Source organism: Myotis nattereri (genome assembly GCF_964212035.1).
Source record: "Myotis nattereri genome assembly, chromosome: 3".
Lineage (NCBI taxonomy): Eukaryota > Metazoa > Chordata > Mammalia > Chiroptera > Vespertilionidae > Myotis > Myotis nattereri.
This window is the reverse complement of record NC_138077.1, coordinates 93228204-93253166: the sequence shown is the minus strand read 5'-3', so window position 1 is coordinate 93253166 and position 24963 is coordinate 93228204. Positions and strand designations below refer to the sequence as shown.

The 24963-nt window shown below is 39.5% G+C and overlaps 1 pseudogene across 1 annotated transcript; it reads right to left on the bottom strand.

Annotated features, from left to right (window-relative positions):
• Positions 1 to 17953: 17953 nt before the first annotated feature.
• LOC308515412 (ADP/ATP translocase 4-like) lies at positions 17954 to 24158 on the bottom strand (annotated as a pseudogene). The gene is made up of 2 exons: positions 23515 to 24158; positions 17954 to 18007 (listed from the first exon to the last, which is right to left on the bottom strand). The product of its transcript is annotated as an ADP/ATP translocase 4-like (transcript).
• Positions 24159 to 24963: the final 805 nt, after the last annotated feature.

Below are 24963 nucleotides of genomic sequence, written 5' to 3'. Positions count from 1 at the left end.
ACAAGAATCGAACCTGGGACCCTTCAGTACGCAGGCCGATGCTCTATCCACTGAGCCAAATCGGTTATGGCTCTCTTTGTTTCTTGATGAGTCTGGCTAATGGTTTATCAATTTTGTTTATCCTTTCAAAGAACCAGCTCTTGGTTTCATTGATTTTTTTTTTTTTTTGTCTCTATGTCATTTATTTTTGCTTTAATCTTTATTATGTCCGTCCTTCTACTTTCTCTGGACCTTTCTTCTTTTCTTTTTTTAATTCTTTAAGTTGTAGGGTTAAATAAGTTATTGCCATTTTTTCTTGGTTTTTTTTTTTTTTTTTTTTTTTGAGGTATCCTTGTAGTGCTATGAACTTCCCTCTCAGGACTGCTTATGCTGTGTCCCAGAGATTTTTGGTTGTTTGTGTTTATTTGCATTTGTTTCCAGGAAGTTTTTTATTTCTTTCTTGATCTCATTGGTGACCCATTCATTGTTTAATAATATCCTATTTAGCCTCCATGTGTTTGAATGTTTTGGGGTGTTTTTACTATAGTTGATTTCTAATTTCATTCCATTGTGATATGAGAATATGCTTGATATGATTTCAATCTTTTTGAACTTGTAGAAACTTATTTTGTGTTTTAACATGTGGTTTTGCTTTGTGAATGATCCATGTGCACATGAGAAGAATGTATATTCTGCTGTGTTGGTGTGAAATGTTCTATAAATGTCTATTAAATCCATCTGATTCAGTTTGTCCTTTAGAGTCTCTGTTTCCTTGTTAAGTTTTTGTCTGGAAGATCTTTTCAGTGAAGTCAAAGGGGTGTTAAAGTCCCCTACTATGACTGTATTGTCAATTTCTCCATTAAAATCCTCTAGAAGTTTTTTTTGTTTGTTTGTTTATATGTATTTAGGTGCACCTGTATTGGTTGCATATATTTTTACCAGGGTTATATCCTCTTATTGGATCTATTCCTTTAGGATTATGTAATGCCCTTTATGGTGTCTTGTGATGGCCTTCATTTTAAAGTCTATATTGTCAGATATGATTATTGCTACTCCAGCTTTTTTTTCTTTTCCATTTGCATGAAAATTTTTTTCCATACCTTCATTTGCATCCTGTGTGTGTCTTTTGTTTTGAGGAGGGTCTCTTTTAAATAGCATATAGTTGGGTTATGTTTTCATATCCATTCAGCTACCCTATGCCTTTTGATAGGAGCATTTATTCTGTTTACATTTAGGGTTATTATGAGAGGTAATTATTTATAGCCATTTTAATTCTGTATGGCTACGTTTCTCTCTCTGTTTCCTTTTCTTAGCAATCCCTTACAGCAATCCCTTTAACATTTCTTGTAATGCTGGCTTGGTGGTAATGAACTCCTTTAGCCTACTTTTTTTTCTTTTTTTGTCTGAGAAGCTCTTTATTTGATTATCTATTTTGAATGATAGCCTTGCTGGATATAGCAATCTTGGTCTCAGATCCTCGCTTTCCATTACCTTGAGTACTTCATGCCATTCCCTTCTGGCCTGTAGAGTTTCTGATGAGAAATCAGGTGTGAGCCTTATGGGAACTCCTTTGTAGGTAACAGTTTTCTTTTCTCTTGCTGCCTTTACGTTCTCTCTTTGTCTTTAATTTTTGACATTTTAATTATGATATGTCTGGGTCTGTTTGGGTTCTTATTTGGGGTTCTCTTTGCATCCTGAACTTGTGTGAATTTTTGCTTTACCAGGTTAGGGAAGTTTTCTGCCATTATTTCTTCAAACACCTTCTCTATTCCTTTTTCCCTTTCTGCCTCTTCTAGCACACCTGCTATTCTAATATTGTTATGTTTCACATTTTCCCACAGCTCCCTTAAGCTGTCCTCCTGTTTTTTAATTGTTTTATTTTTCTTTTTGATTCTATGATTGAGTGATAGTTTCAACTCTGTCTTCTAATTCACTCATTTAATCCTCAGCTTCCCCTAATCTGCTGTGTATTCCTTCCAATGTGTTCTTTATTTTGGTTATCTCATTCTTTATGTCAGACTGTTCTCTGTTTTTATAGTTACTATACCTTTTTTTATATGATTGAGCATTTTTACCATCATTAATATGAACTCTGTTTCAGATAAATTTCTTACCTCTGCATCATTTTTCTCTTCTTCTGGAGAATTCGCTAGTTCTTTCATTTGGCAGTTGTTTCTTTGTCTCCTCATTTTGGTTGTCTGTTTGGGTTTGTGACTGTGTATTAGGTAGATCCTCTACACTTCTCAGTCTCTAGTGTAGGACAATGTTAAAGGCTGTTTCTTACTAATTGGATCAGGCAAAGACTCAAATACTCCAGAGTCCAACTTTGTCTATAGATTAATATGATTCCCACTTGAATTGCCCCCAGGCAATCTTCCTCAGGTGTAGTGAAAGTTATTTTTAACAGGGTGGGGCAATTGTTTTTGCCTGGAGGCTAATTGTTACTTTTAATCTCTTAAGTGGCCTCAAGGCAAGGTGTTTTCCTATAGGGTGTGTTTACTGTCTTCCCCCTAGGCAAGGCAAATGTCTGTGTAGGAAATATATCCTCTGCTGAGTGAAGGAATGACTCAGCCCAGGAAACTTAGGGTATCTGCCTTCTGAGCTCTATTCCCAGAGTCCCCAGTCCTGGCTTCTGCTCTCACTGTTCCAGTCCACTTCACCCTCCCTCTGTCAGAGCATAAGGAGTGTGATCCACAGGGAATATTTGTTTGCTGTCCCTTCAAGAGGGTGTCTGAACTTTCAGCTGCCATGCCCTGGCAGACAGCACCCTTCTACTTTTCACAGCTAGATGTTATGTGGGTATCTTCCTCAGATTTGGTGCTCTCTGCTAAGGAGCCCAGCTTTGGGATTAGACCCCAGAGTTCTCAGTGCCAATCCCCCACAGCTGAGATATCTTTTTGGGACTTCAGTTGCTGTCTGTGGGCACCCAGCCAGCACTTTCAAGCCTCCACCCCTCCTTCCAGTCTCTGTGTGGTCTCCACCTTTTCCTTGGGTATCAGGGTTCTCTCCTGTGAGGTTTCCATTGATTATTCAAGAAGCCTTTCCATATTTCAGTTGTAATTTCAAATTGTTCCTGGGATCATGTCCCTGTAGCATCCTCCTAACTCTGCCGCCATTTTGAATCTCTCTTAGTCTTCATTTTTTTATTTATACATCTCAACAACAAGAAATTCTCTCTAAACCAATAAATTAGATTTATAATGCCCACTTTATTTTTATTCCCATTATCTTCAATCAAGTCAAGTCATCATTTTCTCTTTTTTGAATTACTACTTCACCTTTCTAACTGGCCTCATTGCCACTGTTCAGCATCCTCCAACACAATCTCTCTCAAATGCAAATAGGCAGTCACCTGCCTATTTAAATGCCTTTCATAGTTATATTGTTTAGGATAAAATTCAAAGTTTTTATCATGACTTTAAAATTCTTTGTGAACATTCTCATATTTATCTCTTTAGATTAATATTTCTCCACTTCACTTCTAAAAAATTTTTACAGAAACTGAATATATCTTTTTAAAAAAATACATTTTTATTGATTTCAGAGAGAGGAAGGGAGAGGGAGAGGGAGATTGAAACATGATTGATGAGAATCATTGATTGGCTGCCTCCTGCATGCCCCCTACTGGGGTTTGAGCCCACAACCCATGCAGGTGTCCTTGACTGGATTGAACCTGGGACCCTTCAATCCACAGGCTGAAGCCCTATCCATTGAGCCAAACTGGATAGGGCCAGAAGCTGAATTTAATATTTTTAAAAATATAATCCTGTTCTCTTTCATTTCTGTATTCCTGAACATGTGTTGTTCTCTTTGTCTGAGAAGTATTTCTGCTCTTTTTTTCTCCTGTCCCTAATCCTAATCCTTACATAAATTAAAATCTCCAGGTCTTTTTTTTGGGCAACTTGTTTTTGGAATCATCTTATGATCAGAAAATCTGGGTTAGGATCTCATTTTTTGTACATACAAGCTTTTCTGCAGTTTTATCCACATACTCATTAAACTATTGTTAATTTACCTATGTTTCCCACTATACATTAACATTCACGAGGGCAAGAATATGTTCCTGTTGACTGGTAAAGTGTATATACATTATAAGTGATCTATAAATAGTTTTCAATATATGAGAGAATGATTGAAGATATACAGCAAAATGAAAATTTTGGTTACCTTTGTACAGTCTGATTCAAAATCTTAGAATGTCCTACCTTTGGCTTTTCTATTTTAATTAAATATTTTCAATTAACATCCTGTGATGGTTAGTTTTCTATGTGTCAACTTGTCTGCGTTAATGGGTGCTCAGATATCTGGTAAAACATTCTTTCTGGGTCTGTGAGGGTGATTCTAGAAGAGATTAGCATTTGAGTTGGTAGACTAAGGAAAGAAGACCTTCCTCACCAATGACGATGGGCATCATCCAATCCCTTAATTGACTGAATAGAACAAAAAGGTGGAACATTATTTTATTTATTTATTAATTGGTTTATTGTTGTATATCTCCTGACTAGGGAACAACCCAAAAATCCTTGTGGTATCTGGACAATGTTCTAACCAACTGAGCTACCTGGCCAGGACAATTCGCTTTCTGTTTGAATCAAGACTTACACCATATCCTATGCTCTACTAAGGGTGTTCCTGGTTCCTGAGCTTTAGACTCAGACTAAATTATAGCATCAGTTTTCCTGGTTCTCTAGTTTGAGAATCAGATTATTGGAGTTCTCAATAATAAGCCCCATAATCTGTGGGCCACTTCCTATAATAAATGTATGTATGTGTGTTTCTGCGTGTGTGTGTGTTTCTCTCTCTCTCTCTCTCTCTCTCTCTCTCTCTCTCTCTCTCTCTCTCTGTCTTTCTCTCTCTGTGTATACAATAACTTAATATAATTACATACATTTATTAGATACTTAATTTCTCTATAAAACAACATATCTATATCTAGATAGATGATAGATAGATGGATATACATATATTTTATTGGTTCTATTTCTCTGGAGCACCCTGACTAATACACATGTATTATATTTCTAAACTATTGATTTACCCAAATATAACATTTCTGGATGCTTCAGATTCTTAAGGTGCATACTGAGATGAAGCAAACTACAGTATTTTTTTTTTATACCTATGTGAGCTAATTATATTTTAAGACATCATTTCTTATTCTTATTGTCAGCCTAATTTAAAAATATTTATAACTATTCTTTCAGCTGGGAGAAAGCCCTTGCAGGTGTGAAGAAACAGCATATTATAATATTTGTGGGTTTTTTTTAAATTTTAGAATGCTATACATAATAAAAGTAAAATTTAGTTTATATTCATTCTTTGGATGCTATTATGGAAATATATACGATCAGTTTAATAGTCTAAAAAATCTTGATATCTCATTTTCTACTTTTCCAAGCCCAGCTTATCAAAGAATATTCACTGAAAACTTATCTGTCCTAAAATTTTACTCTTCTTGGGCTATTAACATATTTTAGCAATATATGATCATAAAACTTGCCTTATTTTAAACCTTCTTAAGTTGTTTATCAAAAAGTTTAATGTTGCCCAATAAAAGCTTTGCAACTTAATAAACTATCAATAAAATATTGCTAGCTGAAAATTATATTCTTTATAAAATAAAAAATGAATTTATATACCATCATTGACCATATGCTCAGCCTAAATTTGCCCTGATATAATGTAATGCCTAAAGGTGTTGATAGTAGCTGTGATCTATATTAGATGACTTAACCTCTCTGTAAAACATCTTATTTATCTATAAAGATAGCTACTTTTCTAATCCTATCTGATAAAGAGGGAATATGCTAATTGAACCTCATGCCATTGAAAAGATTGCGGCACCCGCAGCCAATAAGGAGGCAATATGCTAATTGACTGCCAGGCCCTAAAATATGGCAGTGCCCACAGCCACAAGATGGTAGCGCCCAGTCCCCTAAGCCCTGCTGGAGTGGCAGGTTTGTGGCAAGGCCAGAGGGCCCAGCTGCTCTGTGTGCCTCTCTCTGGAGCCCCCCAGTCCCCTCAGTCCCCCAGCCACTCAGGGCCGCCCGAGGCTCAGGTAACCAGGGCCGGCCGAGGCTTGTGCTTCCAGCAGTGGCAGCAGCAGAGGTGTGATGTGGCGTTGCCTTTCCCTGATCACCGGGTTACCTCCCACTCCTGAGGGCTCCCAGACTATGAGAGGGGGCAGGCCGGGCTGAGGTACCACCCCCTCCAGTGCATGAATTTTCATGCACCAGGTCTCTAGTTTATTGTTTTTCTATTTTTATAAGAATTAAATGAAATGATGTATTAATTTTTTAAAAAATATATTTTGTTGATTTTTACAGAGAGGAAGGAAGAGAGATAGAGAGTTAGAAACATCAATGAGAGAGAAACACTAATCAGCTGCCTCCTGCACACCTCCTTCTGGGGATGTGACCGCAACCAAGGTACATGCCCTTGACCAAAATCCAACCTGGGACCCTTCAGTCTACAGGCCAATGCTCTCTCCACTGAGCCAAACCAGTCAGGGTGATGCATTAATTTTTTATTTTTATTTTTATTCTCACTCAAGGATGCATTTATTGATTTTAGATTGGAAGGGAGAAAGACAGAGAAAGAGAGAGAGACAGAGAGTGAAATAGTAATATGAAAAACATTGGTCAGTTGCCTGCCATACCTGCCCTGACTAGGGATCAAACCTGCAACCTATGTATGAGACCTGACCAGGAATTAAACCCACAATTTTTGGTATATGGAGTGATCTTTAACCAATTGAGCCACCTGGCTAGGGCAAGATGATAAAATAATATATACATTTTAAAATAATATATACATTTTAAGCACTCAGTAAATGTTATTTCAAAGTAATTAGAAATATCTTGCTCATTATTCCCATTAAGAGTGTGTATGCGTGTGTGTGTGTGTGTGTGTGTTTTATTTTATGGAATAATCTGCATTTGTAATGTCATGGTGATCTCCTCTAAATCTGTAGAGGATAAAAATTCCTCTAATGTTTTTCTTATTCATTCTGAAATCTCAGAAAGAGTTACCACCCATCATTCTTGATATTTAAAGAAAATTGTATTAACCAAGATTTTCAGTTTTCAGTTATTACTGCTTTAAATCATTTTGTTTGGCAAATATCCAGACACGTCCTGTTAGAATGTTGATTCTAGAGGTGATTAGGCACAACATTAACTCAGTTTACTAGAGTGCCATTTGGAAAAGTACCTCTGTAGTGAATTAATTGGTACTCTAGACTGAGAGCATTCATGTATCTTCAGAAATGCCTTACTTTTTCAGGGAGAAATTCATTAGAATAAATTTGCCATATAATAAAGTTTTCAGGTTAATATACTTACACAATTAAAGTAACTCACTTTCTCAAAATAAGTGGAATTACTCAGGCTCCAGTCAGATTTGAAAGCCCATTATTATGATTTATTTCAACATTTACTGAAAACCAGTAGTGCACTAGGCAAGCCAGACTGATACAATTCCACAGTGATACCAGCAATTTTGCAGTTTGAAGTAGTTATGTTGCAATATGCCAAATCCTAATTTTTAAGCATGGATAACTTCATTTTACTTATTTCAAACTCAAAGTCATAGAGGACATCATGCACATACAATGAAAAGCTTTAAAAAGTTCACTTGTGTGCTCGCTATCTATGACAAGCTTCAAAAACTTGAAAAGGAAGACTGCTGACAAAGCCGAGAATATGGGTACATTTCTTCTCAAACAATAACCTGCATATGAAAGAAGAAACTAAAAATTCAACCAGAAATAAACCCTGATTGTTCTCCTGTCAGCCTGTCACCTACATAAAATACCTGCTAAAGCAAAGACAGACACAGTAGCTATTGCTACTAAAAGTACTAATGCTAAACCTTTTCACAGTTATTTCTGTTAACATAAAACTCTGCTGCCATATTTTATCAATCCAGTAACACTGCTCATCTCAATTAGGCTCTTTATCAGGGCCCCTCCAAAGTCACAGTTTTGTCCAGTTTTGCATCCATACCATCTTATGAATGTACTAGTGGTTCGGTGTACAGATTCATGCACATTGAAAGGTATTTAATTAGAAGATATATTTTAATATCACTATTTGCCCTTTCTCTATAATAGAAGTGTCAGAGATTAAAGCAAACTAGCAATGTTTTCTTTATGAAATGTATATGAAAATAATATATAAATTGATTAATCCTATATAATAAAACCCTAATGTGCAAATCAACCAAACGGTTGAACGACCAGTAGAACAAGCGGTCGTATGACACACACTGACCACCAGAGGGCAGACTCTCAATGCAGGAGCTGCCCCCTGATGGTCAGTGCGCTCCCACAGGGAGAGCGCCACTCAGCCAGAAGCCAGGCTCACAGCTGGTGAGCACAGTTGCAGTGGTGGGAGCCTTTAGTGCCTCTGCTGCAGGCGAGCAGTAAAGAGCAAGGAGTCCCAGACTGTGAGAAGGATGTCTGACTGCTGGCTTAGGCCCAATCAGGGATTGAGCCTAAACTGGAAGGCAGACATTCCCCAAGGGGTCCCAGACTGTAAGAGGGCACAGGCCTGGCTGAGGAATCCCCCCGCTCCACTGCACGAATTTCACGGACTGGGCCTCTAGTAAATAAATAATAACAACATGATATAACAATAACAAAGACATGATATAAAAACAACAGACACACTTGTGCGATTGGTACCAGTGAGAGCTTTATAAGTATCATGCATTCATGAGTCAACATTTATTTTTAAATTGCCAGTGCGCATCATATGTACTGGCTGGTTGGTCAGAGGGTTGAATGGATGGATGTATGGTCACTTAGTCTTTTATATATATAGATTGGAACTCAAGCTTCCTCTTCCTCATTTTGTGCATTATATCAGGAAGAACATTTTAAAAATCTTTTGAATAGATTCTTCTTACTGAGAAAACCCCAAATTCTCCGAATGTTAATCCATAAATAAAAGTGGGAAAAATGTTATTGACTTTACTAGTATGTTTCAATGTCTTTACAAACAGTTAATCCTGCAAATAATCCCCAAAGAAAAAGATACAACAAAGAGAAATATCCAAAAACGAAGAAAAAAATGATATCTGATAATCCAAATATCCTATCTAATAAAAGAGAAACATGGTAATTCGCATATGACAGCTACCCTTCCCATTGGCTAATCAGCGAGATATGCAAATTAACTGCCAGCCAAGATGGCGGCTGGCAGCCAGGCAGCTTGAAACTAACATAAGGCTTGCTTGCTTCAGTCACGGAGGACTCCAAAGTTCCCCGCCAGCCTTGCCGGCCTCTGAGCCTGCAGTTTAAGAAACATTGTAACAAATATAGAAGCTAAACAAAATCCCAGAAACCTGCTTTCGGTGAGCCGGGATCTCAGAGCTGGAGTTGATACAGAGTTTCGATTATAGAACTGAAACAAACCAGATACCTGCTTTCAGCAGCTGAAGCCTCAGAGCTGGAGCCTCAGAGCTAAAGCTGGCCCAAAATAAAAAAAAAGAAAAAAAAAGAAAAAAAAAGAAAAAAAGGACCCATTGGGAGCTTCAGTCCCAGCCTGAAAACAGCCCTCAGCCCCTCACCCAGACTGGCCAGGCACCTCAGTGGGGACCCCCACCCTGAAGGGTGTGTGACCAGCTGCAAACAGCCATCATCCCCTCACCCAGGCTGGCCAGGCACCGCAGTGGGGACCCCCACCCTGATCCAGGACACCCTTCAGGGCAAACCAGCCGGCCCCCACGCGTGCACCAGGCCTCTATTCTATATAGTAAAAGGGTAATATGCCTTCCAGCACTGGGATCAGCATGACAGGGGGCAGTGCCCAAACACCCTGATCGCCCTGCGGCTCTGTGTGTGACAGGGGGAGGGGCCACAACCTCCCTATCCGCCCTGCTCTGTTTCTGACAGGGGAAGGCACCCCAACCCCCTGATTGGCCCTGCTCTGTGCCTGATAGGGGGGAGCTCCCCAACCCCCTGATCGCCCTGCAGCTCTGTGTGTGACGGAGTGCGGCACGCCAACCCCCTGATCAGCCCTGCTCTGTGGGTGATAGAGGGCAGCGCCCCAACCCCCTCCCCCCACGGGCCCTGCTTTGTGTATGATGGGGTAGAGCCATAACCTCCCCATAGGCCCTGCCCTGAGTGTGACAGTGGCAGCACACCAACCCCCTGATGGGCCCTGCTCTGTGTGTGACAGGGGGTGGTGCCCCAACTCCCCTACCCGCCCTACTCTCTGAGTGACAGGGGTTAGCTCTTCAACCCCCTGTTGGGCCCTGCTCTGTGCATGACAGGGGGGAGCTCCCCAAGCCCCTGATGGGCCCTGCTCTGTGCGTGACAGGGGGGAGCTCCTCAACCCCCTTATTGGCCCTGCTCTGTGCGTGACAGGGGGTGGCGCTGCAACCTCCCCATAGACCCTGCCTTGAGTGTGACAGGGGGCGGTACCCCAATCCCCCAAACGGCCCTACCCTGAGCGTGACTGAGGGAGGCATCACAACCTCCCGATCTGCCCTGCTCTGTGCATGACATGGGGTGGCACCCCAACTCCCCAATCGGCCCTGCTCTGAGCCCGACCAGGGGCTGCACCTAGGGATTAGGCCTGCAGTCTGCCACCTGGGAGCAGGCCTAAGCCAGCAGGTCGTTATCTCCCGAGGTGTCCCAGACTGCAAGAGGGCACAGGCCGGGCTGAGGGACCCCCCCCCCCACCCTCCTGAGTGCACAAATTTTTGTGCACCAGGCCTCTAGTCTATATATATATTAAAGCCTAAGCAACCATTATGACTGAAAGACCAGAATGACCAGAACCACTGGTTGCCAAGTTGCTCTGACACACACTGACCACCAGGGGGCAGACACTGAACGCAGGAGCTGCCCCCTGGTGGTAAGTGCACTCCCACAGCCAACCTTCCATGGCCAGCCAACCTCCCCTGGTCCCTCCCCACTTCCCTTGCCTATCCGGCAGGCCTTGTCCGGCAGCTGGCAGGCTCTGTCCACAGGCCCCCAGGCCTTGGCCAGCACCTGACAGGCCCTGGGTGGCCCAGCCCAGCCCTATTCGGGACTGGGCAAGACAGCCCTGATAGCCCCTGATCGCCGGCCAGGCCTAGGGACCCCGCCCGTGCACAGATTTCATGCATAGGGCCTTTAGTGATGTATAAAAGAGGAAAAATTCAGAACTCAGATCTTATAACTCAAGTTCCTAACCCTCACTTTCTTGGTCTATGCAGCTCCCTAGGCCTGGAATGCCCTTCCAACTCTTTTTAACTTGGTTACTTCTAATCATTCCTATATATTTTTCAGATGAAATGCACATCCTCTCTTAGGTTCCCTTAGACCAGTGGTTCTCAACCTGTGGGTCACGACCCCTCTAGGGGTCAAACGACCCTTTCACAGGGGTCGCCTAGGAGTGGAAAACACATATATAATTACATATTGTTTTTGTGATTAATCACTATGCTTTAATTATGTTCAATTTGTAACAATGAAAATACATCCTGCATATCAGATATTTACATTATGATTCATAACAGTAGCAAAATTACAGTTATGAAGTAGCAACGAAAATAATTTTATGGTTGGGGGTCACCACAATATGAGGAACTGTATTAAAGGTTGCAGCATTAGGAAGGTTGAGAACCACAGCCTTAGACTGAATTAAATACAACCTTATGTATGTACTACTAACTTCCTATATATTTATTTTATATAGCCAGTATTCTGTGAACCTCTGAAAGCATGCATTTACTTTCTTCAGGTAGTTCTAATACCTAGTTCAGATCCAGTTTAACCTAAGTTAAATAAATATGTGATGAATGAATGAATGAAATAAAAAAAAATCATCTCAATAGAAATTAGCAAAGGGGAAACTGTTATTTTCTTTATCCTGAACTTAAATGTACAGCCTAACATACTGAAAATAGCAGATATGGAGCAAATACATAGTCTAAGCATTATGAAACTTAGAGGAAGAGTCTTTAAAATTAAGCTGGTTTTTTAGCCCATTTCATGCTTGATTTTCCTCTACCAGGAGTTTAAATATCTTCATTGATGAATAATTTGCTGTTTTTCATAACATGTCGCTCCTTCTTTCGATTTAACTATTTGTTAGCATATCCACTGTTAAGTCTTAAGTTGAATTTTGCCTCTCACTTTTCTTTTTTCACCTATTGATCCTTTATCTGGACTTTTCCCCCCAATCTGAAACATCTTTTTTTAGTATTGAAGATCATAAATAACATAAATCTTATTATAATATAATTCCATGGACTCTCTCTCTCTCTTTTGATTGATCTCTTCTGAACATAATTCAAATTTTATAAATAGTAAAAGTGTGATGTGCATAACTGATTCCATTACAAATATGGAAAATAAAAAGGTACTAATGTTTAAAAATAGGATATCAATTTGATTTTTATGTATTCTATATATATACAAGGTAGGGCAAAAGTATTTATTTATTTATTCTTGCATTAATATTTATTAATCATTGTATTATTTTTCCACTAGAGGATCAGTTCACAAAATTTTGTGCACTGGGGGGTGGTCTTCATCCCAGCCTGTGCCTTTTTGCAGTCCAGGAGCCCTTGGGGGATGTCTGACTGTGGCTTAGGCCTGCTCTCTGCAGGGAACTGACATAAGCCACAGTCGGACATTCTTAGCGCCACAGAGGCAGGAGAGGCTCCTGCCAAAGTCCGGCTTGTGGCTGAGCGGAGCTTCTGAGTTAAGCATATGCCTCCTGATCGTCAGTGCAGGTCATAGCAACCAGTTGTTCCTGGTCACTCTGTCTTTAGGGTCAATTTGCATATTACCGTTTTATTATATAGGATAAGAGCAACTGTAAACTCACTATTTTTTAAAATTTATTTTAGTGATTTTTTACAGAGAAGAAGGGAGAAGGATAGAGAGTTAGAAACATCGATGAGAGAGAAACATCGATCAGCTGCCTCCTGCACACTCCCCACTGAGGATGTGCCCGCAACCAAGGTACATGCCCTTGACTGGAATCAAACCTGGGACCCTTGAGTGCACAGGCCAATGCTCTATCCACTGAGCCAAACCGGTTAAGGCTAAACTCACTATTTTACCACCCAGTGTATTGCATTTTTTTTTTTTCGTAAGAACAACTGTAAACTCACTTTTCTACCACCCTGTGTATTTATGGCCTTTATTTTGAAAACTACAAAACATTGCTGAAAGAAATTAAAAGAGACCTTAATTACAGGAGAAATATCTGTATTTATAGAGAGAACACTCAACATTGTTAAAAAGTAAATTACCAATGCAATCTCAATTGAAATCTCAGCATGCTTTATTTTAGAAATTGACAATATGATTTTAAAATTCATTTATAATTACAATAATCAAGAATAGTCCAAACAATTTTGGAAATAATTCAAATATGGCAGCTTAAACATTATATGATTTGATTAATAACTTGTGTACACTTGAAGTTTGCTAGCAATATCTAAATACAACCAGTGATAATATGATAATATTGAAGTAATAGTGAGTTAAAAATATCCAAGATAATGTTAAGAATAATGTGGGGGATGAGGAAGACAAAATATCAAGATCAATTACATGGTTATATTAATTAGGACTATATATATATATATATATATATATATATATATATATATATATACTGAGTTGCCAGATTATTATGACCACATCATCAGTACTTCGTTGGGCCACCTTTTGCCTTTAATACTGCAGCGAGCCTTCTTGGCATTGACTCCACAAGATGTTGAAAGGTGATGTGAACAATCTGACACCATGCCTGGTGATTGGTTGCCTCCTGCATTTCTTAGCCCTCCAGCAGTGGACCTTCGTTTTTTTCTCCAGGAGTGAGGTGGAAAAACCCTACATCACCTTCTTGTATCCTTATTACCCAAGTTACTAAGAATATTACCAGTGGCATACAGGGAGCTTAGCCACTGAGCCATTAGAAAAGGTGTTTCCTCTGTAGTTCACACCGATCCCCAGCTTGGCCCCTGCTTTATTTTATAGTCGGAGCACACAAAGCAAAACAAGGGAAGTGGTCAACATGTTTACAATGTTCTTGTGAGTTTCACCTTGTTTTTGCAGCACTTGCTACACTTTCTACAGCCCATTAGTTACCTAGGAAGGAACTAGGGAGGACTATAAGGTTAAGCTTAATTATGCTAGGAGGGCTCTTCCCTCCAAGCTGGGACTTTTTTGTGGCCCTGCCACAGGTCAGTCTGAGGCTTAACCCTATAGCCGCTACATACACATGCTTCTGATTTCATTTTATTCATTAGTTTATTTTGTTCATTAGCTTCCTTGTTAATTTATTTTGATTTTTAGATTCAATTATTGATAGATATATATTTATTGCCATTGATTGTTCATATTTTTATCTTTTAAAGGAAAATCTTATTCTTAAAAAATACCCTTCACCTTGGTCAGTTTGGCTCAGTGGCTGGAGCATCAGCCTACAGACCAAAGGGCTCTGTGTTTGATTACAGTCAAAGGCACATACTTCAGTTGCAGGCTCAATCCCCGGCCCTGGTCAAGCCACATGTGGGAGGCAATCGATCAATGTGTCTCTCTGACATCAATGTTTCTCTCTGTCTCTTCCACTCTCTCTAAAAATCAATGGGAAAAATATCCTTGGGGAAGTATTAACAAACAAACAAAAAAAGAATACCCTTCAACATTTCAACATCCTATATAATAAAAGGCTAATATGCAAATTGACTCCTTGACCTAGATTTCACCGAGAGTTCAATGGGAAGTTAGAACAGGAGGGATTGCCCCCCCCCCTCATCAGGGGTGGGGCCAGCCAGCCAACTGCCCGTGGCCCTTCCCCGCAGCTGGCTCCACCCCTGATCTGCCCCGATAGGGGCGGGCTGGTCTGATCCCACCCGTACATAAATTCATGCACTGGGCCTCTAGTTCCATATAATACTGGTTTGGTGGCGATGAACTCCATTAGCTTTTTCTTGTCTTTTGAAGCTCTTTATCTGACTTTCAACCTTAAATGATATATTTACTAGGTAGAGTAAACTTGGTTGCAGGCCCTTGCTATTTATCACTGAATATTTCTTGTTACTCCCTTCTGGCCTGCAAAGTTTCTGCAGAGATATCAGCTGACAAGCTGATAGTTTTATGGGTGTTTCCATGTAGGTAACTACCTGCTTTTCTCTTGCTGTTTTTAAGATTCTCTCTTTGTCTTTAACCTTTGGCATTTTAATTATGAAGTGTCTTGGTGTGGGCCTCTAAGGTTCCTCTTGTTTGGGACTCTGGGCTTCCTGGATTTGTAAATGTATTTTTATTTTTTTTTTACCAGGTAGGGGAAGTTTTCTGTCATTATTTCTTCAAATAGGTTTTCAATATCTTGGAGTCTCTCTTCTCCTTCTGGCACCCCCATGATGTGAACGTTGGTGTGCTTGAAGTTGTCTCAGAGGCTCCTCACACTATCTTCATATTATTGGATTCTTTTTTTCTTTATGCTCTTTTGAATGGGTATTTTTTGTTTCCCCATATTCCAAATTGCTGACTTGATTCTCAGCATCCTATACTATCCTGTTGATTACCTGTAAATTATTCTTCATTTCAGTTAGTGTCCATAATTTTTGATTGGTCCTTTTCATGTCTTTGATGTTCTCACTAACTCATTGAAATTCATACTAAGATTGTTGAAATTCTCACTAAGTCCCTTGTAGTTCTCATTGAGATCCTTGATCATCTTTATAACCATTGTTTTAAACTCCGTGTCTAGTAGTTTGCTTGCTTTCATTTCATTTAGTTCTTTTTCTGGAGATTTCTTCTGTTTTTTCACTTGTGTCATGTTTGTCTCTGCATTTGGGCTGCTTCCCTGTGTTTGTTTCTATGTATTAGGTAGAACTGCTATGTCTCCTGGAATTGGTCAAATGGCTTTGTGTAGCAAGTGTCCTGTAGGGCCATGTGGCTCAGCCTCCCAAGTTACCTGAGCTGGATACACTAGGGGTGCCCCTGTGTAGGCTTGTGCACTGTCTTGTTGTAGTTGAGCTTTGATTGCTATTGGCATGACTGGAAGGAATTGACTCCCAGGGTAAATAGCTGTGAGGACCAGCTGTGACTACAGCAGAAGAGCTGCAGTGCCAGGAGATATCCTAATAGAGTGGGACTTGCTTCAGTGGGCTTTAAGTGCTCACTGAGTATGGTCCTTGACTGTGTCACTCATGGATGTGTAAAGTGTAATTGGGCATTGTCTGAAACTGTCCACTGGGTGCTCTGGCTCTGGGGCCTTCTGGGAGGTGCAAAGTCAGCCATTTTCTGTGCCCTGCCTTGGGCCACCCATCAGGAGATACAGAGTAATCTGCAGATGTCTGCTACTTGTGTTGGTCTTAGAAGGGCCCAAGAGAGGCCAACCTGTGAACCAAGGTAGGCTGAAGCTAGTGCTGGATCTGGGGCCTCTTATTGAATGACTAGAGGCCCAGTGCATGACATTCATGCACTGGTGGGGGGCCCCTCAACTCAGTCTGTGCCCTTTCACAGTCCCTCTTGGAGGATGTCTGCCTGCCAGCTTAGTCCCTTAGCGCTGCTTTAGAGGTGGGAGAGGCTCCCACTGCTGCTGCTGTGCTTGCTAGCCATGAGCAGTGCTCTCCCTGTGGGAGCACACTGACCATCAGAGGGCAGCTCTTGCATTAAGTGTCTGCCCCCTGGTGGTCAGTGAATGTCATAGCGACTGGTAGTTCCACCGCTTGGTCAATTTGCATATTAGGGTTTTATTATATAGGATATGGGGCATGCTGATTCCAGCTAGTGTTTTTTGAGATATTTTAAGAAAGTCTGAAGCCTGATTCAAGACAGGCCATTTATATCGAAAAGCATCTGCAAACAACTTGGATGAGGCTGCAAACTGGATGGGGTGGGGTCTCAGGGAATCACCAAGGTGGAGTGAACAGTGTGAGCTAGGTTGACAGAGACTCAGATATGTAGCCTGGGAGTCAGCTCTGTGAAAGGGGACATCTCACCATAGGAACAATGGCCTCTATAGGCACCCCTGTCTCGGAGAAAGCTTCCCCCAAGTTCTTGCTCTGATGTCAGACAATCCAGTTTTTTACTCTATGTCCCTGGACCCCCTTCCCTCCACCCCAGCTACTGCCCCAGGGCTGGATCTCAGAGTGAGCAAGTCTGAGTAAGTCTATGTGCTTGCCCTTTAAGAGGAACTGCCTGGGTCTCCTGCAGCCTCAGTGTCACTCAACCACAATCCCCACTGGTTTTTATAGTTCAAAGTTACAGGGGCTTTTCTTCACAGCACTGCAACCCTGGGCTGAGTGGTCTGGTGTGGGGCTAGGACCCCTTGTTTCTCATGGAAGGCCTTGACCGACTAGATATCACTCGCAAATAAAAAATACCACATGTGGGTGTTGGACCAGCCTGTTCCATGTCTCTGCCTCTTCTACTAATCCCATGTGCTTTCTTCTTTACTCCTCTAGTTGTAGGACTTCAATTCAGCCAGCTTTCAGGAGGTTCTGAATTATGGTTGTTCTGTATTTTAGTTGTAATTTTGATGTGGTTATGGGAGATGGCAAGTACCACATTTACCTATGCCACCATCTCCTCTATAGTGTTTTTAGCAATGTATATTCCCATACTAAATATACATTATATGGCAACAGTATGTTTTTTTGTATAGTAAAATTATTTGATTTATTTTAGGATATGTTGAGGATAAAAAAAATAATTCTGTCTTATTAAATGTGTCATGCTCCCTTTTCTTTTCCAAGATACAAAGCATTTTCTCACTGAGTAAGATTTTTATCTTACATTTTCACTGAAGTTGGGGAAATGTTTTGGTACAAACAGCTGTAATTACTTAGGAAGCATGTACTATATGGGCTCAATCATTGTACCTATGAAATGATATAGTTGAAGTAAAACACATGGAGACTACTACTACAGAAAGGAAGCTATTAATTTATCAGAACACAGAAAAAAAATTAGTGAATGCTTAAAGAGAAAACACTAAAAAGAAATGAAAATTCAATTACACATGGCATAAAGGGAATTGTAAAGCATTCTTTTCACCTGACAGGCCTGAAAAACAAAGAAAAGAAAAGAAAAAAAAAACCTAGATAAAGCTAGTAACAGAGGATTGTAAAAAAGGCAAATGTTGCTTATTTTAACCTGTGACATTGGAAACAGTTGACATGGGAACTTATAGAATACAGGGGCAAAAACACACACCAAAAAACCAAACAAACAACAAGATGGAATAGAGAAAAGAATGGGATAGAGAAAGAGTATACAATGTACAGATCCTGGGTGTGTTAAACTTGTTAGGCATCAATGATTTGAATCATGAACTAAGCTAGCAGACTTTGTTTTTTAAATTTCATTGAGAATCATCAAGACATCTAAAAAGCCTATGTAACTAAAAAAAAATATGAAAGAGTTTATACTGAAGACCACATATTTATCTTTTGTGCTTGCACTTTAATTAAGAAGAGAAAAAAATTTTCCATGTAATTACAGAAAGATGGGCCAGAGGATTTTTTAAAGATAAAAATCACTTGTCAAACTAAATATTGGCTTTTGAATATCCAAGAAAAATAAATGTAATCAATCTTTATATTACATATTAAACCATTGTAAAATATTGGAAAATAATCATCAAACAATAGGAAAATGTTTGGTGTAAGTCAATATTTAACAAATACAAATTGGAAATAGTTTGTGCTAATATAACAACAAAGTACTCACTTCCTTGGTGGAACATATGTTGTTTATAAAAATCAGAAAGTGTGCTTGTTGGTACACAAGCATACATTAAATCTTCTTAGACTCATCTTATATTAAACTGAAGCTTCAACTTAAATAAAAAACATTTTGAAAAACTGGAAACAACAAAATAAAAGAATGGAAAATAGTATTTGTAAGAAAACATACCTCATTAGTGATACAAGAATATTTGAAGCTTACAGTTAATAAAGGAGGGCTTTAAGAAAATGCTGATTAGCCGAAACTGGTTTGGCTCAGTGGATAGAGCGTCGGCCTGCGGACTGAAAGGTCCCAGGTTTGATTCCGGTCAAGGGCATGTACCTGGGTTGCAGGCACATCCCCAGTGGGAAATGTGCAGGAGGCAGCTGATCGATGTTTCTCTCTTATCGATGTTTCTAACTCTCTATCTCTCTCCCTTCCTCTCTGTAAAAAAAAAAAAAAATCAATAAAATATATAAAAAAAAAGAAAATGCTGATTATTTCATGCTACTAAGAAAGTCAGAATATAATAATATAGACATGATTGGTAGAATTGATGAGTTCTGTGATTTAGGTATTACTAGTAAAAGTAGAAATCTTTTGGTTTAGAAATTTTCAAGGCTATAATTAGTTGAATTTGTGTCTGATCCTGTATATTCACTTCTCAGTACACTTCTCATGGTCGGTATAGGTAAGAAGTATTCAGAAATGATTCCTAATGACCTATACCAGTGATGGCAAACCTATGACATGCATGTCAGAGGTGACACGCAAACTCATTTTTTTGGTTGATTTTTCTTTGTTAAATGGCATTTAAATATATAAAATAAATATCAAAAATATAAGTCTTTGTTTTACTATGGTTGCAAATATCAAAAAATTTCTATATGTGACATGGCACCAGAGTTAAGTTAGGGTTTTTCAAAATGCTGACATGCCGAGCTCAAAAGGTTCGCCATCACTGACCTATACTCTTATACAATCCATTCTCCTTGAGTCTGTTCCTTCAAACAAACAAACAAACAAACCAACAAAAGTGAAGGGATTATGCAGATGTACTAGGGTTCCAAATCAATTTACTTTAAATTTAAAAGAGATATTAACCAAAGGCAATTATTTATTTTAGTTAAAACTTGAGCCCGTTAGAAAAGAGTCTAGAAGTCAGAGACCCGAAGCAAAAGAGATTCTCTCCTCTGGCTTTCAAGGAGAAAGTCACCATGAGTCTGTATCTCCTTAGCTGCAAGGAAATGAATCTGCCAGTAATCTGAGGGAAACTTGAAACTAATGTTTTCCCCATTCAAGTATCTGGTGAGACTACAGTCTGCCTAGCTTAGACAGTAACCTTGTAAAATTCTGAGAAGAGGATCCGATTATGCCAAATAGGACTCTTTATACCAGGAACTGTTAAACAATAAATGTGTGTTGCTTTAGCCACTAAATTTGTGGTAACTTCTTATGTAATGTAGAAAACTAATATAATTGATTTGGTCCAGTGACAATGTAAGGATTTAAGACAATTAGCTTTGAACCAAAAAATTTAGTTCCACTTTATCAGGTGTACTAAGCCAAGGGAATTGGAATTACACTTCATTCTACAATACTTGATCAAGTCAAGTCAGAAATAATTCCTATAAAAGGGTTGTATAAATTTATGTGCAAATCCCTTCTGAAAGACTTTAAAAAATATTTTAAATGAAGATGGCATATTTATTTAAGTATAGATAGTATACAGTCATATGTTGGCTATATTAGATTCAAGTGTACAATATAGTGATTTGACATTTTTATATGTTACAATGTGATTACTCCGCCAATTCTGTCCAGCTCCTGTGCCACAACATGCCTTCGCTACACTATTGTCTGTGTCCATGGGCTATGCATATATACATATAAGTTCTATGGTTAATCTCCAACCTCCCTTCCCTCTGAGATTGGTCAGTCTGTTTCATGTTTCTGAACCTATTTGTCAATTTATTTTGTTCATTAGATTCCACATATAAGTGAAATCATGTGATATTTTTCTCTTTCTGACTGGCTTAGTTTGCTTAGCATAATAATCTCCAGGTCAACCCAGGCTGTCTCAAAGGATAAGATGTCCTTCTTTTATATAGCCACATAAATTCCATGTGTAAATGTGCCACAGCTTTTTTAAAAATATATTTTTTGTTGACTTTAGAGAGGAAGGGAGAGGGAGAGATAGAAACATCAATGAAGAGAGAATATCATTGATTGGTTGCCTCCAGCACATCCCCCACTGGGGGATCAAGCCTGTAACCCTGGCATGTGCCCTGACCAGGAATTGAACCTTGACTCTTGTTCATAGGTCCATGCTTAAATTGGTATGTGCCACAGCTTTTTTATCCACTCATATACTAATGGGCATTTGGGCTGGTTCCAGATCTTAGCTGTTGTAAATTATACTGCTATGAACATAAGGACATGCTGTATATATTGCTTCTAATTGGTGTTTCAGAATTCTTAGGATATATTCTCAGAAGTGGGATTGCTTGGTCAAATGGTAGTTCCATTCTTAATTTTTTGAGGAATCTCCATAATGTTTTCCACAGTGCTGCACCAGTCTGCATTTCCACCAGCAGTATTCTAGGGTTTCTTTTTTCCACAGCCTCGCCAGCACTTGTTGTTTGTTGATTTATTGATGGTAGCCATTCTGGCAGGTGTGAGGTGACACCTCATTGTAGTTTTAATTTGCATCTCTCTGGTGATTAGTGATATTGAGGATTTTTCCATGTTTATTGGCCATTTGTATGTCCTCTTTGGAGAAGTATCTATTTAGGTCCTTTTTCCTATTTTTTTAATTGGATTGTGGGTCTTCCTTTTGTTGAGTTGTATGAGTTCTTTATATATTTTGGAAATTAACCAAATTAACGCTTTGTGAGAGATGTCATTGGCAAACATGTTCTCCTCTTATAGTGGGTTCCCTTTTCAATTTTTTTTTTTCTGTACAGAAATAGTTTAGTTTGATATAATCCCATTTGTTTATATTTTCCTTTATTTCTGTTTTATTTTATCTTTGTTGCAATATCAGCAAAAATATTGCTATGAAATATGTCTGAGATTTTACTGCCCCTTTTTCTTCTAGGATTGTTATGGTTTTGCAACTTACATTTAAGTCTTTTATTCATTTTGAGTTTATTTTTGTGCATAGTGTAAGTTGGTGGTCTGGTTTCATTTTTTTTTTTTTTTTGCATGTACCTGTTCAATTTCCCAAACACTATTTATTGAAGAGACTGTCTTAACTTCATTGTATGCTCTTGCTTCCTTTGCCAAATATTAATTGATTGTATGGGTCCATTTCCGGGGGCTCTGATCTGTTCCATTGATCTATATGCCTATTATTGTGCCACTAGAAGCCCGGCGCACAAAATTGTGCATGGGTGGGTCCCTAGGCCTAGCCTGTGATCAGGGCCATCTTCTGCCCACTTGCCAGTCCCCAGTCCCACCCCACCACCTCCACTTACCCTGGTTCCCCATTGGCTGGGCGATTGATCGGAGTCTACGGGCCAGGGGCAGGGACCAAGAGGTCTGCCTTCTGTCCACTCGCCAGTCCCCAGTCTTGCCCCGCCACCATCCACCCCGGTTACCCGTGGTTCCCCATTGGCCATGCAGCAATCGGAGCCTGCAGGCTGGGGGGAGGAACCAAGAGGTGGTCAATGCACCTCATAATGACTGGTTGATTGGTAGTTCTAGTCATTATGCTGTTACGGTTGCTGGCCTTTTATTATATAGTATACCAGGCTATTTTGATTATGATGGCTTTGTAGTATAGTCTGATCTCCGGTATTGTGCTCTCTCCAACTTTGTTCCTTTTTCTCAAGATTGCTGTGGCTTTTGTGTGTGTGTGTGTGTTTTATTTTTTTTTTTTGTTCCATATACACTTTTGGAATATTTGTTCCAGATCTGTGAACTATGCTGATGGTATTTTAATAGGGATTGCACTGAGTTTACAGATTGCTTTGGCTACTATGGACATTTTAATGATGTTAATTTTTCCAATCCATGAACATAGAGCTTCTACTTGTTTTTACCTTTTTCTATTTCTTTTTTTTAATGTCTTTTATTCCATCATTTATTTTGATTTATATAATTATAAGTAAACATATCTACTGAACATGTTACTAATTAAAACAATAAAACAATAAAAAATAGAACTCTTCCTTGACCCAGTAATTCCACCTCTAGGAATATATCCCACGAAATCAGAAACACCAATCAGAAAGGACATATGCACCCCTAAGTTCATAGCAGCACAATTCACAATAGCTAAGATCTGAAACAGCCCAAGTGCCCACCAGCAGATGAGCAGATTGAAAAACTCTAGTACATGTACACAATGGAATACTACGCTGCTGTAAAGAAGAGAGAAATCTTACCGTTTGCAAGAGCATGGCTGGACATGGAGAGCATTATGCTAAGCGAAATAAACCAGTCAGATAAAGATAAATATCACATGATCTCACTCATTCGTGGAATATAATAAACAACATCAACTGATGAACATAAATAGATCTAGAAACAGAGAAGCATCAAACAGACTGTCAAACTCCAGAGGGAAGGCGGGGGTGGTGGTGGTGGTGGTGGTGGTGGTGGTGGTAAGAGATCAACCAAAGGACCTTGCATGCATGCATATAAGCATAACCAATGGCACAGACACTAGTGGGGTGAGGGCATGTGTGGGGAGTGGGGGCGTGGAAAGGGAGATAGTGGCCAGGGAGGTCAATGAGGGGAAGAAGGAGACATATGTAATACTATATGCAATACTCTAAACAACAAAGAATTTAAAAAAGGAAACGAACAATTTAATATATACTAAAGTCCCAAATTACCTTAACTGTGTCATAAACTCCAAAATAAGAGGCTCGGTACACAATGATGCCCTGTACTGAAACACCAAACCCTTGGTATAAACCAATAATTCCATCTGATTTTGCTATTTTCATAATACAGTCACCTAAACCCTTGAATTGTCGCTCTGCAGCACCTTTTCCAACATCAACACCTATTCCGGTTCGAGCAAAATCTAGTGGATATACTACATATAAGGATGTTGCCCCAGCTGCTCTGCCAGAAGCCAGGTTTGCCAAAAACCATCTCCAGAAGTGTTTTTCTTTATTAACTCCGGACATGAAAAGTTGTTTGTATTTGTCCTTAAAAGCAAAATTTAGAGCTTGTGTTGGAAAATACCTAATGACATTTGCAAGATTGCCACGCCAGTAACTGAAGAAACCCTGCTCGCGGGGAATCCGCAGCAGACAGCCCACTATGCCCTTGTACTGCATCTCGGGGGAGATCTGCTTGGACGACGCCTGCACCTGCAGCAGAAGCTTCACCCGCTCCATGGGCGCCACGGCCGTCTTGGACACAGCCACCGCCACCCCGCCAGCCAGCAGGTCCTTCCCGAAGGACACGGCGTCAAAAAAACGTTTTTCTGTCTTCTTCTCCGGCTTCTTTTCGGAGGGTCACGCTGCATGGTGGGATGATGGGCATAAAAATCCAGCAGCAGCAGGCCGAAACGTGTTCGGAAGAGGCGAAGGGAAGCCTATCTTTCTCTATTTCTTTTCTCAATGTTATATTGTTATATGAGTACAGGTTTTCTTTGGTTTTGTTTTTGTTTTTGCTTTTTTTCCTCTTTGGTTAAGTTTATTCTAAGGTATCTTATTGTTTTCATTGTAATGGTAAATGGGATTTGTGTGTGTGTGTTTTGTGTATGTGTGTTTTAGTTTCTCTTTCTAAGAGTTTACTATTGGAGTATTAAAATGCAATCAATTTTTTATATTAATTTTGTATCCTGCTACTTTGCCAAATTCATTTATTAAACCTGGTAGTTTTTGGATGGAGTCTTTAGGGCAGCGGTTCCCAACCTGTGGGTTGCGACCCCTTTGGGGGGTCGAATGGCCCTTTCACAGTGGTCTAAATACATCCTGCATATCAGATATTTATATGATGATTCATAACAGTAGCAAAATTACAGTTATGAAGTAGCAACGAAAATAATTTTATGGTTGGGGGTCACCACAACACGAGGAACTGTATTAAAAGGTCGCAGCATTAGGCAGGTTGAGAACCACTGCTTTAGAGTTTTTTATGTACAATATCATGTCATCTGTGAATAATGAGAGTTTAACTTCCTCCTTTCTAATTTAGATGTCTTTTATTTTCTCTGCTTGTCTTATCACTGTGGCTAGGACTTCTAGTACTATGTTGAATGAGTGGTGAAAGTGGACAACCACAGCTTGTTCCTGTTTTTAAGAAAATTACTTTTAGTTTTGCCCATT